This window comes from Rhinolophus sinicus, linkage group LG14 (assembly GCF_036562045.2).
Source record: "Rhinolophus sinicus isolate RSC01 linkage group LG14, ASM3656204v1, whole genome shotgun sequence".
NCBI lineage: Eukaryota > Metazoa > Chordata > Mammalia > Chiroptera > Rhinolophidae > Rhinolophus > Rhinolophus sinicus.
Genome location: NC_133763.1, coordinates 28,623,261 through 28,636,308, shown reverse-complemented (window position 1 = coordinate 28,636,308; position 13,048 = coordinate 28,623,261). Strand labels below are relative to the sequence as shown.

Below are 13,048 nucleotides of genomic sequence, written 5' to 3'. Positions count from 1 at the left end.
ACTAGAGTCCGGGGAAGGGTGGTAATGACGTACTAATAAGTATCTGCACTGCAAATCAAATGCTGCAGGCACTGAGTGCTAGCCCTGCATGTCCAAAGCAAAAAACTTGCATCTAGCAGAATAGCTTGTGGAATAACACTTTCAATCTATGCAAGAACATGAAAAAATACCAGGGTAAGTCCCTAAATTTTTGGTTGTTGTTGCAAGTAACCTCATACATTGAGTTAGGTCAAAACCCATGATATTATGAAATAATCCAGGCAGACTGTTCATTTTATTCTTGGCCATGTTTATTTAGCCATGTCTAGCACAAGATGGAGTACAGAGTTGTGAGCACCAGGAAACACAGGTTCTTGATGCCACCAAAAAGTGTGGTCTGAGGCAGGCTAAGAATCCTCTGAGCTTCAAACGATTCATCTGTGAGATGAAAACCTAGGGGAAAATCACCACAGTTCCTTCTAGCACTAACTAAAAGTCTGGATTTTTTTTTTTTTTAGCTATGTAAAGAATTGAAGTAGTGATCATTTCTTTATCAGAAGATTGCTTCCTCTTGAAAAGTAAGTCACTTAATAAAAAATTATTTACATTTACTTAAGAATTTAGAACATCTGATAAGGCATTAATTTATTTTAGATTTAATGATCCATTTTCATAATAAAAATCTAAGTACTCAAAGTGTGTATTTGCTTAAGAAATTGCTGAAAGTACTCTAGCTCTGCTTTTGAAATTTTTCTCCGCCCCCTATTTGTTAGAGAACTAAATCCAAGATCATCTGGAAAATTGGCTTTGTGCACTAATAGGTCATGTGATTCCTGCCCTTCCTCCACCTCAGTGCTCAGGGAGTCCCTGCACACACTGTTCAGTAAACAACTTCAGAGAACCAGGCCTGCTGTTTCATTCACAGAGTATTTGGAAAGGGCTGTTTTTGTGTAGCTTTGACTTACTGGCTGAAGTAGAATGGAGAATTAGTGTTTGTGTTTTCCTTAGTTCTTTTTATAGCATTGAACCAGCTGTAGCTGGTTAACATTAGCCTGGGCCGCCTATTAGTGTACAGGTCACTTATGCAGGATAAAGGGCTTCTGATGGAAACAGATTTTGTTACTCATGATACCACTATGTTTACATGAACTCAGTCTGTCATGGGATGTGATTTAGAATGGTTCTGTTAAAACAGAGGAAGTCCCTGGGTGCTATTCAGATCAGTCCTTGAAAATAAACAAGGGACTCAAAAATACAGATAGCTTTCCCTAGCCATCCTTAAACTAGCCATCTTTCACAGATCGTGCTTCCTTGGATGACTTCTTTAAAGAGAGCTATGATATTTTCCCATCTGTGTTTTAAAAATTGGGTGGAGAAAGATTTTTTTCTTATAGTCACAGCAAGGAATCATCTTATAGGGCATAGAAAATAATTCACCCAACCATTTCTGAATAAGTTAAACAGAACTATTCATATTGCTGTAGTATTTTATGGGTTTGAACTCTGACTAAATGCAAAATTTAACTTTTTTAGAATCATTAATAGCTAGATAGAAGTGAATGTATATATTAGAGAAATGAAAGTAAGAAGTGAAAAACACTTTGAGTGGAGAATGTTGATTGGATTCTGGTGTGGCTTGTTTGGAGCTTAAGGAATAAGCCAATTTATCTAGTATTCTGAAGTAACCAAGAATCTGTAGGGTTTAGCTATTTCATGGATTAGTCTTATCAGAAATTAGAGAATGTATCCTTTTAAACTTAATTTATTTTCAATAAGCCTTTAAAACATGCTAAATGATCAAGTCATGAAAATACAAGGGCTAAGCTTCTTCCTTTAACAGCTACCTCTTAGATTATCCCAGCCTTGGTAAGTCCCTTGAGGAAAAATTGTCCTTGATTCTTACTGACATTTTCTTTTTCCCCAGAATAAGATGTGATAATATTAGAGATTTAGTAATTACATGTATTAGGATGGCAATAGGGCCTCAACTGTCATCCATCTCACAGGATTGTTTGGGGAATTAAGTAAGGTAACAAAGATGAGATTCTTGGCACACAGTATGTCTTAATTTTTTTTTTTCATTTTTATAGACCAGGAGTAGGCAAACACGGTATTTTAGACTTAATAGGCCATACCACAATTTCTGTCACAGTTATTCAACTCAGCTATTGTAATATGAAAGTAGCCATAGACAATAGCACATAAATATTCGTAGATGAGTGTGGCTCTGTTCCAATAAAACTTTGTTTACAAAGGCAGGTAGCAGGCAAAATTTGGCACAAGGGCCAGTTTGCCAACCTAGGATCTATACAAATAGGTAAGTTACTTTATGTCTTTTATTTCCTTTGAACGATAGAAGAGAATTTCAACTACTGTTTGCTACAGTTCCAACTTCCCGTATTGCACATCAAAATAACACTGAAGGTATATCTTACACATTTTTAAACTATATGCAGAAAAGAATGTGTAAAATTATAGAGCTTAATGTTTAATATTTTAATTTTCAGATAAAAGAGCTTCTGTCACGTGGTAAAGTGATGTGACATTTAGAAGTATTGGGATATCTCTACATACTTTGTCTCTCAAATACATTGAATTACAAAATGATACAGGTAGCATAACAAATTTATGAACCAAAGTAAGGTTCAAATGAAAACTTTTATGCTAGGATTTATGGTTCACAAGTGAGACAATGAACACTGGGGAAAATAGAAAGCACATGATGAAAACATATAAATAGCATAAAAATATGGATGAAAGCAATGTTTATTGTAAATTCTGAGAAAAGCATTAGAAGGGTATGGGAAATAATCAAGAGTTTGTAATTAAAGTCTCTAAATTCTAGTGCCAGCCTGGTACTCCACATAGTCTTAAGACCTTGGGCAACTTAATTAACTGCTCTGAGCTTTAGTTTCCTCAGTATATGTAGAGAGAATAATATACTCTGCACATTGTTTTATACTGTTAAAGAGACGTGTAAAATGCTTTGAGAGTTTTAGGTTGCTATGAAATACTATTATTGATTGTACATATGACAGACATATTTACATTGATCCAAGGGCAATTTGGAGTTCCCTGCCTTCTGATGAGCTGACCTTTTCTAAGACAGTAGAACTTAAGAGGACGTGAAGCTTCTCTTAGTTACCTACACATTCATCTTGGCTTACATATTCAGCCTTTAGAGGTGCATATAGGCTAAATATTTTAGAAAAGAAATTACTAACTACTTATTCAGCAAATGTCACGTAATCTGTAACTCCCTCTACTTTGGGTGAACTCCTGTGTGGCTGATCGGACATGACTGGTCCTTATTCACATGATATGTAGATCAAATCCTTTTTTTTTTTTTAAAGATTTTATTGGGGAAGGGGAACAGGACTTTATTGGGGAACAGTGTGCACTTTCAGGACTTTTCTCCAAGTCAAGTTGTTGTCCTTTCAATCTTAGTTGTGGAGGGTGCCATTAAGCTTCAAGTTGTTGTTCTTTCAGTCTTAGTTGTGGAGGGCGCAGCTCAGCTCCAGGTCCAGTTGCCGTTGCTAGTTGCAGTGGGCACAGCCCACCATCCCTTGCGGGAGTCAAACCGACAACCTTGTGGTTGAGAGAACACACTCCAACCAACTGAGCGATCCGGGAGCTCAGCGGCAGCTCAGCTCAAGGTGCCGTGTTCAATCTTAGTTGCAGGGGGCAGAGCCCATCATCCCTTGTGGGACTCGAGGAATTGAACTGGCAACCTTGTGGTTGAGAGCCCACTGGCCCATGTGGGAATCGAACCGGCAGCCTTCGGAGTTAGGAGCACGGAGCTCTAACCACCTGAGCCACCAGGCCGGCCCTCAAATCCATTTTTTATGCTCAAAAAATGTAAAAAAGCTACAACCACTGAAAGCAAGTCACAGTGCCAGTCATACTGAATCAGAGGCTTTCTTAAAGGGAGACATACAGACTGTTAGAGCAAGGATGTAATCAATTCCCGGGCAATCTAATGCAAGGGGACAGTAGAGAAGGAATGAGGGACTCAATAGGAAGGGAGAGAACAGTAAAGAGAGCAAGGCGCACCCCAAGGAGGAAGCCCAAATTTCCAATAACTCACAAACTGCTGAAGGTCATGTAGGCACTGGATGGTAGAGAGGGAATGTGAGCCCTATTCTTCCAAGTCTCTGCCCTTCTCTGGGGCAGCCCTCTTACTCTGGCTGGATCAGGGCTCCCTGGATCTAGTCCTTGAATGTCCTAAAGCCTTATAACAATGGCTTAAGGCTTTGAACTTAGTTATAACAATGTATTTTAAGAAAAATCTGTATTAGGGTCAATTTACAAACAGTTCTTGAAAATAAAAATTTAAGCTTTTGTTTACCATCACATGGGTCTTACTTCCTGGTGTATTAATTAATGAATTTTATGTATTACATACATAAAATACATTAATTATGTAATACAATAATTAATGTATTAATTAATTTTAAAAACCACACAGAAATTACTGCATATTTTTAAACCAAAAATAAAAGTACTGGATTCATGAATCATCACAATAACTATATCAAGACAAATGGTGAAAGAGCAAATTTTTATCTCAAAACAGATTTAGAATTTATTTTTTCAGAACATATTAAAAAAAGGAGTAAAGAGTTGATAAAGAATCCTTATTTGACTTTTCAGAGTTCATAGTTCGCCAAATATTCAGAGAATCAACATACAGTTTTCATTTATAATTGTAGTTTATGTTCTGGAAGGCCAGCGAAATACACCTCCTCAAATTTACACCATGACAAACCAAGTCTCTCTAATTACAGAGTCCAAAATTCAACCATTACCTCAGGATGATCTGAAAAAATTGAAGGGCCAGCTGTTTTGTTGTTTTAGATTAGTTAAGTGATGATAACCACGAGCATTTACAATATTATTTTTAAATTGGCCCTGTGAGGTTTTAAGACACAGAACTGAATGTACTGCCAGATATTTTTGCAGGAGTCACAGATGTAAAAGAGAATTCTGCACACACATCTCCTCCACAACACCCAAATGGAACATATTTTGAGTTAAACCCTTTGGAATGGACTATTTTTTTAAAATAACAGGGGGGTGGGAAACTTTTTTTGCGACTTTTTTCATTACATACCATAAAAATCTTTACATTTTAATTCAGTTGTGACATGTCCTGTACTATGATTGACTCTACTGATAGTGAAATACCAAGTTGAACAACCAACCATCCCATCTTTTTCAAACAAACAGCCAAGTTTTGCTTACTCTGAAATTTGAGAGTTAACAGATGGTACCCACACATGGGCTAGGCTTGGCAAAACTCAAAATACAAGCAACATTGCTCAACATTGCACTCTTTCACTGTTTGTGCTCACAGCCCAGCTTGTGCATGAAATAATGTAGCTATTTAAGTGACAGCCTGATCCGTTAATATTTTTAGTATAATTTTAAATGATAAAAGCAATATAGTGACATCTATAGAAAGTTTCAAAATTTGCACAAGTAGAAAAAATATTCTAATTACACTCCATGTATAATCACTTTATATATTATCTTCCAGTCTTTTTTATAATCATTCTTTAAAGTTGAAATCACAAAACATTTTGTTCTTAGAAATGTCAGCAAACTATAATACTCTTTACTCCCTCTGTGCAACGTTTCAATTTGACTGTGTGCTCTGTGGAAGAAGGGACCTTGGTTGGGAACCTACGATATGCCAAGTGCTTGTGTTTTTGTTTGTTCATTGGTTTTTTTGAGGAATTAATGAATTAAAGTACATAAAGTATCCATGTAGTACCTGCTGGTGGCACGCTGCAGAGTATTAACAGAAATGGCCAGCACCTCTAAATGGTGGTGTGAGTTTTCCCATTGCTCAGAACAGTCTGCTGCTGAAAGGGCAGGAGGCTAAAGACTCATCTCAGGCTGAGCTAGAACTCAAAACCAGTTTTGTCTGACTCTGAACATTTAAAGCCAACAAGGGCACAAGGCATTGCTTTTATAAATGTAGCAGCCAAGTTATTTCACATTCTATAGCTTATTCTATGACCATTCTTACGCCCTATGTGGGGCGGCGGATCCATGAAATTACAACTGCCCTGGCCGCCCTAGGGGATGGTGAAAGCTGGAGGCGAAGGAAGTTAAGACAGGAGGTCCAAACAGTTGAGACCTGGAAGCCCAAATCAAAAGTAAAGGGACGAGGTCGCGGGCCTCAGAGAGTAACAAGCACACAGATGTGGCGTGATCTCGTGGCAGCAGGGGTCGATCGGGGAAAAATAGACCAACAACCCAATGCACTCCTGTTTGAAACTTTGGAAACAGTTGCGTCCGGAACAGCAATTCCGAAGAAGCCTATAGGAGAAGTCTGGGAAAGTGCAATCCGTGTCCCTCCAGAACTTCATGCAGCTGCTTGAGGCCGACTCCTTTCAGCTTGATCAGGGGTGGTGGCTGAGTGGCCACCGCAGGTGACTGTGGTATACGGAGGTCCCGATACCGGGATGATTTTGCGAGGAACCTATGTGCTTTCACTATGGCCTGTTATGGGGTCCCCTGTTCTGTTACATGTTGAAACTATGCAAGGGACCCCAAGCACTGCCATAAAGGTCTGGTACCACAAACCGGGAAAGGTGCCAGTGGCAACAGCCCTCCGTTCCCAGGACAAAAAGCTAGCATGTATCCTCCCAGATGGAAGGGATTTGCCATTGTTGGTTCCTAAAACTACTGTTTCTTTCTGTCCGTAGGTGCCTGTAGGCTAATATGGCACAGGGACCCTCGCAGAAGCTGCTTGTCTCGTAGATTATGAGGCGAGACCCTGGAGGGGTGGAGTATGGGGACAGAGTCCCAGAGAGAAGTTTGCAGGTTCTCAGCCTTGCGTGGGGGAGGTGCTGGCTCAGGTGGTGAATGACCGTGGAGGACTGTGATTGGTTGGCCATCAGCTGTAACCATTAGCCAATTGGCTACTGATGTAACTGCGGGGCTGCGTTGATTGGTTGGTTGGTTGGTTGGCAGGCAGAGAAATGAATGGCAGACTGTGGATCGTGTGGCTACTACTGCATGTGTCTCACTCAGCCACCAGAGAGAATATAGTGGTATGACTCCCCTATCTATGGCCCTGTGGGTGTTCCTTTTTGGCCTAGCCATATCCTGCGTTCTTATGTGGGGCCCAGATAAGAACGCAGGCCTCTCCGCACGACATAGTATTATAACAATGGTTATTCCCATTCACTCTAATGGAAACCTACACTGGTATATATAGTAGAAAAGATACAAGCATTATTTTCATTTGAAGTATGAGCAATTATTGTCAGTTTCACCTATAAGGAACCCAGCTATGGAAACAGGTGTCTATAATCAGGTGTTTGGAAAGTTAACATTAATAACATATTACTTCTTGCTGTCTGAAACATATTTTTAACCTAAAAGTCATCTATCCAATAATGAAAAAATTGCTTAGATTCTTTGATGAAGAGAATAAACATTACTGAGCATTTCAGTGTCACCTCTTGCTTTTCCTGGCAGTATGGGTAGCCATGAAAGGATTACAATGTTTTGTTTTGTTCTATTTTGTTTTTTAATGAAAGGGATAATAACACAACCAACAGGGCCATGTAAATGAGAAGAATGTTTTTATCTGTGCTACACCTCCATGCCATACTACCTGATGTGTATAAGATGATGTAGAAAGAATTTTCTGTTCCTTTTTAAGACTAGACATAAAGATAATTTTTGAAAAATAGGTATAAACATGTAGACAAGTAGATCTCAAACATGAAGGAAGGAAAGTAAAAATGAGAGGGACAAAAGATCTCATATAGTCAGACATCACTGTGTGGAACTATTATTCATATATTTTAATAGTTAGGTGTTGCCACTTACTTCAAACCCAGAACAGAGAAAGTGTAGTCCTTGGATTGCGTCCATGAGTGTCCATTTCTACCTCAGACATGTGAACACACCACCTTGACCTTCCTCAGCAGTGAGTGAAAGCAGTTCACATAGTGCTAAGGAGGGATGACTGGGAAGGTCCCATCTCTGTCCTTTGTGAACAAGCGTCTTTTGGTTCTAAGTCTCCATTAGTGTTATAGATGTTTATACTTACTTTATTACCAAATCAAATTGTGATCAAAAGGTGCTAATTAGACAGATGCTCACTTTGAATCTCACTATTTCTTGTGCCTTGTTAGTAGGTATATTTATGGTGGAAATAGAAGTAATTTTAATTACTGTCCAGCACAGAAGCCCACAGGCATATTTGGTAGTGAATGCTATAATTGTATTTAGTAAAGTTTTAGATGATGTATTATTTTTGGTGGTGCTTTTTTTTTTTGTCTTTTGTTAATTAAAAATTGTATTGATACCATTGTAGAGTCACATGTAATTGTAAGAAATAACACAGACAGACCCCCATGTATCTTTCACCTAGTTTTCCCCAGTGGTAACATTTTGTAAAACTATAGTACAATATTACAATCACTATATTACACCAATATAATTGATCTGTCTTGTTCAGATCTCCACAGTTTTACTTGTGTGTGTGTATCTTTAGTTTTATACAGTTTTATTACATGTATAGGTATATGTGCGGACCACCGCAGGCAAAATACTGAACAGTTGCAACACCACAATGATCTGTCCTGTTTCCCTTTTATAACCACACCCGCTTCCTCCCTCCTCACCTCCTTTCCAAAGTATTTACCCCTGCCCACTTTCTGTCCTAGCCCTAGCAACCATTAGTCTGTTTTCCATTTTTCTAATTTTCTCCTTTTCAAGAATATTATGTGAAATGTATAAATATATAATACATAATCTGTTCCTTTTTACTGCCGAGTCAGTAAATACCATATTCCATGGTACAGGTATACCACAGTTTCACTTAACATTTCACTATTGGGAAATATCTGTGCTGACTCCAGTTTTTTGCTATTATGAGTAAAGCTATTAACATTTGTGTACAGATTTTTGCGTGAACACGTTTTCATGTCTCTAGGAAAAATGTTCAGTTAAATAAGAAAGTGCCTGTTTCCACAGTAGCTATACCATTTTACACTCCCACTACCAATGTATGAGTGACCCAGTTTCTCTACTTCCTCAACAGTATTTGGTGTCTTCAGTATTTTTTATTTAGCCATTGTTTGGTGTCTAAATGTTGAGTTTTAAACTAACAGTTTTGGATTCTTAATATTTTTTACTTTTTCCCACTTTGGAACATATCTTATGAGCTTGTCAATGTAAGAAATGTCCAAACTTAGAAGGTTATTTGAGCCAACTGACGACAGTTGCTGGGGAGCAAGATCTAAAATGCTCCAGAAAATATCACTTTGCAGCCTCTTTTGTGATTTGTAATTAAAGATGGAATGTAAGGAAGGTTACAGGAGGGTGGGAGTAAGCAAGGTGGGTACTGGATGACAAGATTATGTGCTTTCTTGAGGGTGGTTACACCTTCAAGGGGTATTACTCCTGGTATTTCAAAGGTGTGTTAACCTACGAGATGTGATCAAACATTACAGTGAATCTTCAAATAAAAAAAAATTATTACAGTAAAAGACACATTGCCATTAATCCCCCTCAAAATACTCCCCCTCGCTTCAAACACACTTTTCCCATCACTCTTGCCACTTTCTGAAGCAGTTCTGAAAGTCTTCTTTCATGAGTGTCTTTAGTTGCACTGTCGTGGCTGCCTCCATGTCCTGAATCATTTTGACTTTGGGGAAGAGCCAGAAGTCACACTGTGCCAAATCCAGTGAATAAGTTGGATGAGGACACACTGTAATGTTTTGATCTGACCGAAATGGCCATATACCAGAAGCGATGTTTGACACGGAGTGTTGTCATTATGGATGATGATTTGCAGCACACTTTAAAACACACCATCTCTCAACCGTAGCTCACACCCAACTGACTGCACCAAACAAGTTGAAACTTGTCACACACTGTTACTAAGGTTCGCAGTGCCACTTCCCATTTTGAAGATCCCTGCATTTCGTTGGATTGCACTTACCAACAGCATTCATCATATTTCTTGATCACAATCCCCAATCCCTTCCCCGTTAGCAACAACCTCTTTGTTCTCTGTATTTATGACTTTGTTTCTTGTCACGTCCCACGTGACGAGAGTTGTGGGGAGCGAGGAGGGTGGCGCAGGGTTAAGAAAAGACAGTAGTCAATAATAGATTATAAACAGGGCCAAGGGACCCCCAGTCTCAAGGACTAGATGCCCTGAATCAGGCCTATGCATTAGCTTTTATAGTTAGGTAGGGAAGTAAAGGAGATAAAGCTTGTCAATCTCAAGATCTGTGAATTCCATACACTATAATAGGAAACTGATTCAAGCCAATCACCTTTGCCTGCAGGCAGCAGAACCGTAAATCTCAGGATGTTTGTACTTCCCCAAGGGACAAAACCTACATGCATATGAATAGATGGAGAGCACATCATTGACTCTCTTCCCTTGCAGGTTTTGGGAAGGAATACAGGCACAGAGGCAGACACTTTCCTTAGCCTGGGGAAGGTGGGGGGCTGTGCTCACCTATACAAACCCCATGGGTTCTCCTGTTGGTCCCCACTCGACTGTGCCTGGCTTGAGTTGTCCCCCCGCCCCCGTGGGAAATCTTACTCGTTGTTGGCTGACCAGCCATCTGGAACCAAACAGGGAGACATAAGGTGCAAACACAAAAGTGAAGCAAAGTCCCTGAAAGGATCTGTCTCACAGACTCTCCTTTCTTTGGGGGCAGGTACAAGGAGACAGACAGGTAGGCTGCTGCATGGCCACAGTTTCTGTTTTATTTGTTGATTTATTTTGTTCTTTAGATTCCACATTTAAGTGAAATTATATAGCATTTGACTTTCTATGTCTGACATTTTATTTAGCATAATACCCTCTAGGTCCATCCATGTTGTCGCAAACAACAAAATTTTATTTTTATGGCTGAGTAATATTCTATTGTATATACTGGGGATTCCAAAAATAATGTATACAAGTGGATACTTTGGTCAACGTTGCTCAAGCAGTAGTTTGCCATAATAAGAAGAGTCTGGAGACTGATGGTAACCCCTTTGAGCACCTCTTCTAATTGCAGAAGTCAAACATGACTTGTATTCATCTTTTGTTATTGGCATATATTATTACAATTTTAATAGTTTTTTTCTTTCTTAAAATGTGTGTGCTTTTTTTGGCATCCTCTGTATGTACCACTTATTCTTTATCCATTCATCTGTAAATGGATACCTAGGTTGCATATCTTTGCTATTGTAAACAATTCTGCAATGAATATAGGGGTGCATATATCTCTGAGTTAGTGTTTTTATTTTCTTGGGACAAATACCCAGATGTGGAATTTCTAGGTCATTCAGTATGAGAAATCTTCATACTGTTTTCCATACTGCCTGCACTAAACAGTGCACAAAGGTTCCCTTTTCTCCACATCCTTGCCAACACTTGGTATTCGTTGTCATTTTAATAATAGCCATTCTGACAAATGTGAAGTGACATCTCATTGTGGTTTTGATTTGCATTTGTCTGATGATTAGTGATGTTAGGGTCCTTTTTGTGTACATGTTGACCATCTCTATGGCTTCCTTGGAGAAGTATCTATTTATGTCCTCTGCTCATTTTTTAATTGGATGTTTGGCGCGGGAGTGGGTTAATGTTGAGTTGTATGAGTTTAAAAATATTTTGGATATTAACCCCAAATCATGTATATCACTCACAAATATCTTTTCCCATTCAGTAGGTTGGCTTTTTGTCTTGTTGATGGTTTCCTTCACTGTATCAAAGATTTTTAGTTTGGTAAAGTTTTTTTCTTTCCTTTGCACAAGGAGACATATCCAAATAAAATATTGCTAAGACTGATGTCAAAGAGTTTACTGCCTATATTTTGTTCTAGGAGTCTTATGGTATCAGGTTTTACATTTAAGTCTTTAATCCATTTTGAATTTATGATTTACTGCAGCACCCCTTTTTCATCCACAAGCTAGTTTTTAAAAAAAATCTGAGTTTATCTTTCTTCTAGATCTCACTGGACTATAAACGTCATCAATATAAAAAATTTGTTTTATTCCAGTTTGCATCTCTAGCATAAAAAGCAGGCCCTGGCTTGCACAGGGCAGATACTCTCTAAATATGGTTGAAGAGAGAAGGGAGGGGACAGAGAGAGTGCTTTTTACTAAATACATTTATCATCACCATCAGTTGATATTTATTAGACATATTCGAGGTACATGGCAATATTATGACTTGAAAAAAACCATGGTGAACTTAAGTTAAAAATAATCTCAAGTCTAGTCTAGATTCTCAGGTACATCCTAGATGCAGCTTTAGAAACTAACAAAAGAACTTTTCCAAATACGAAAGGGAGAGAGAAAACTCTTCATATTCTGACTCACTGTATCCCTCCCAAAGAAAACCTCCGTTCATTATATACTCTGAAATCAGCACAGATGTTCATTATAGTCACTATTTCTCTTTGAGCTTCATGCCGCTGCCTGAGCCAAAGGATAGCTTAACTGCCAAGCTTCAGACCTGTGTTGGCACCACCATCTGCCTCTTAGTCCATGAAACATTTGCTGACTTACCTTTCAGAAACATTTGACAATAAGATCATTGCCTCTGTTTTTTACTTCCCAGTTTCTTAGCCCCAGAGAAATGAAATAATGGAAAATTAAATAGCTGGAGGAAAATTTTCACCATCCATGTGGATAACTAACTAAACTTTCTAGTGAGTCTTTTATATTTCTGTCTATAAACATTAAACACTTTGCCCCAGGAAAGCATATATATCATCAGGTAACCCTTTACCTGAGAATGGGAACCTAAAGTTTTCTCTGTTACCAGTTAAAAGAAGTGTGGAAGAACTATAATTAACCATCAAATACTAAAAAATCAGATTACCCTAAGAAGAAGTTGTTTGGGTGAAGGTACCTCTGATCTTTGAGAGGGAATAGGAAGCCAATATGCTCACCCACTTCCCAGTGGGTGAAAATTGGGCAGACATACGTGTTGCCTTTCTGTGCAGTCTTGGGCAAGAAATCCCACTCACAAAGGGAGCTATTTCCCTATGGGTAGAGAAATTTAGTCAGAAAAGCTTTCTAAGCAACT

At 38.6% G+C, this 13,048-nt stretch overlaps 1 protein-coding gene across 6 annotated transcripts in view; it reads left to right on the top strand.

Annotated features, from left to right (window-relative positions):
* SPIDR (scaffold protein involved in DNA repair) overlaps positions 1–13,048 on the top strand; it is a 565,282-nt gene that overhangs the window by 418,462 nt on the left and 133,772 nt on the right. Inside the window, exons 1-2 of one of the 6 annotated variants that reach the window (XM_074319018.1) lie at positions 1–174; positions 498–557. The exon at positions 1–174 is cut by the window's left edge and continues 140 nt beyond it. The exons of the other annotated variants lie outside the window; for them this stretch is intronic. The gene's annotated coding sequence lies outside the window, so the exon portion shown is untranslated. The remainder of the gene's footprint in view (positions 175–497; positions 558–13,048) is intronic. 6 annotated transcript variants of the gene reach the window in all.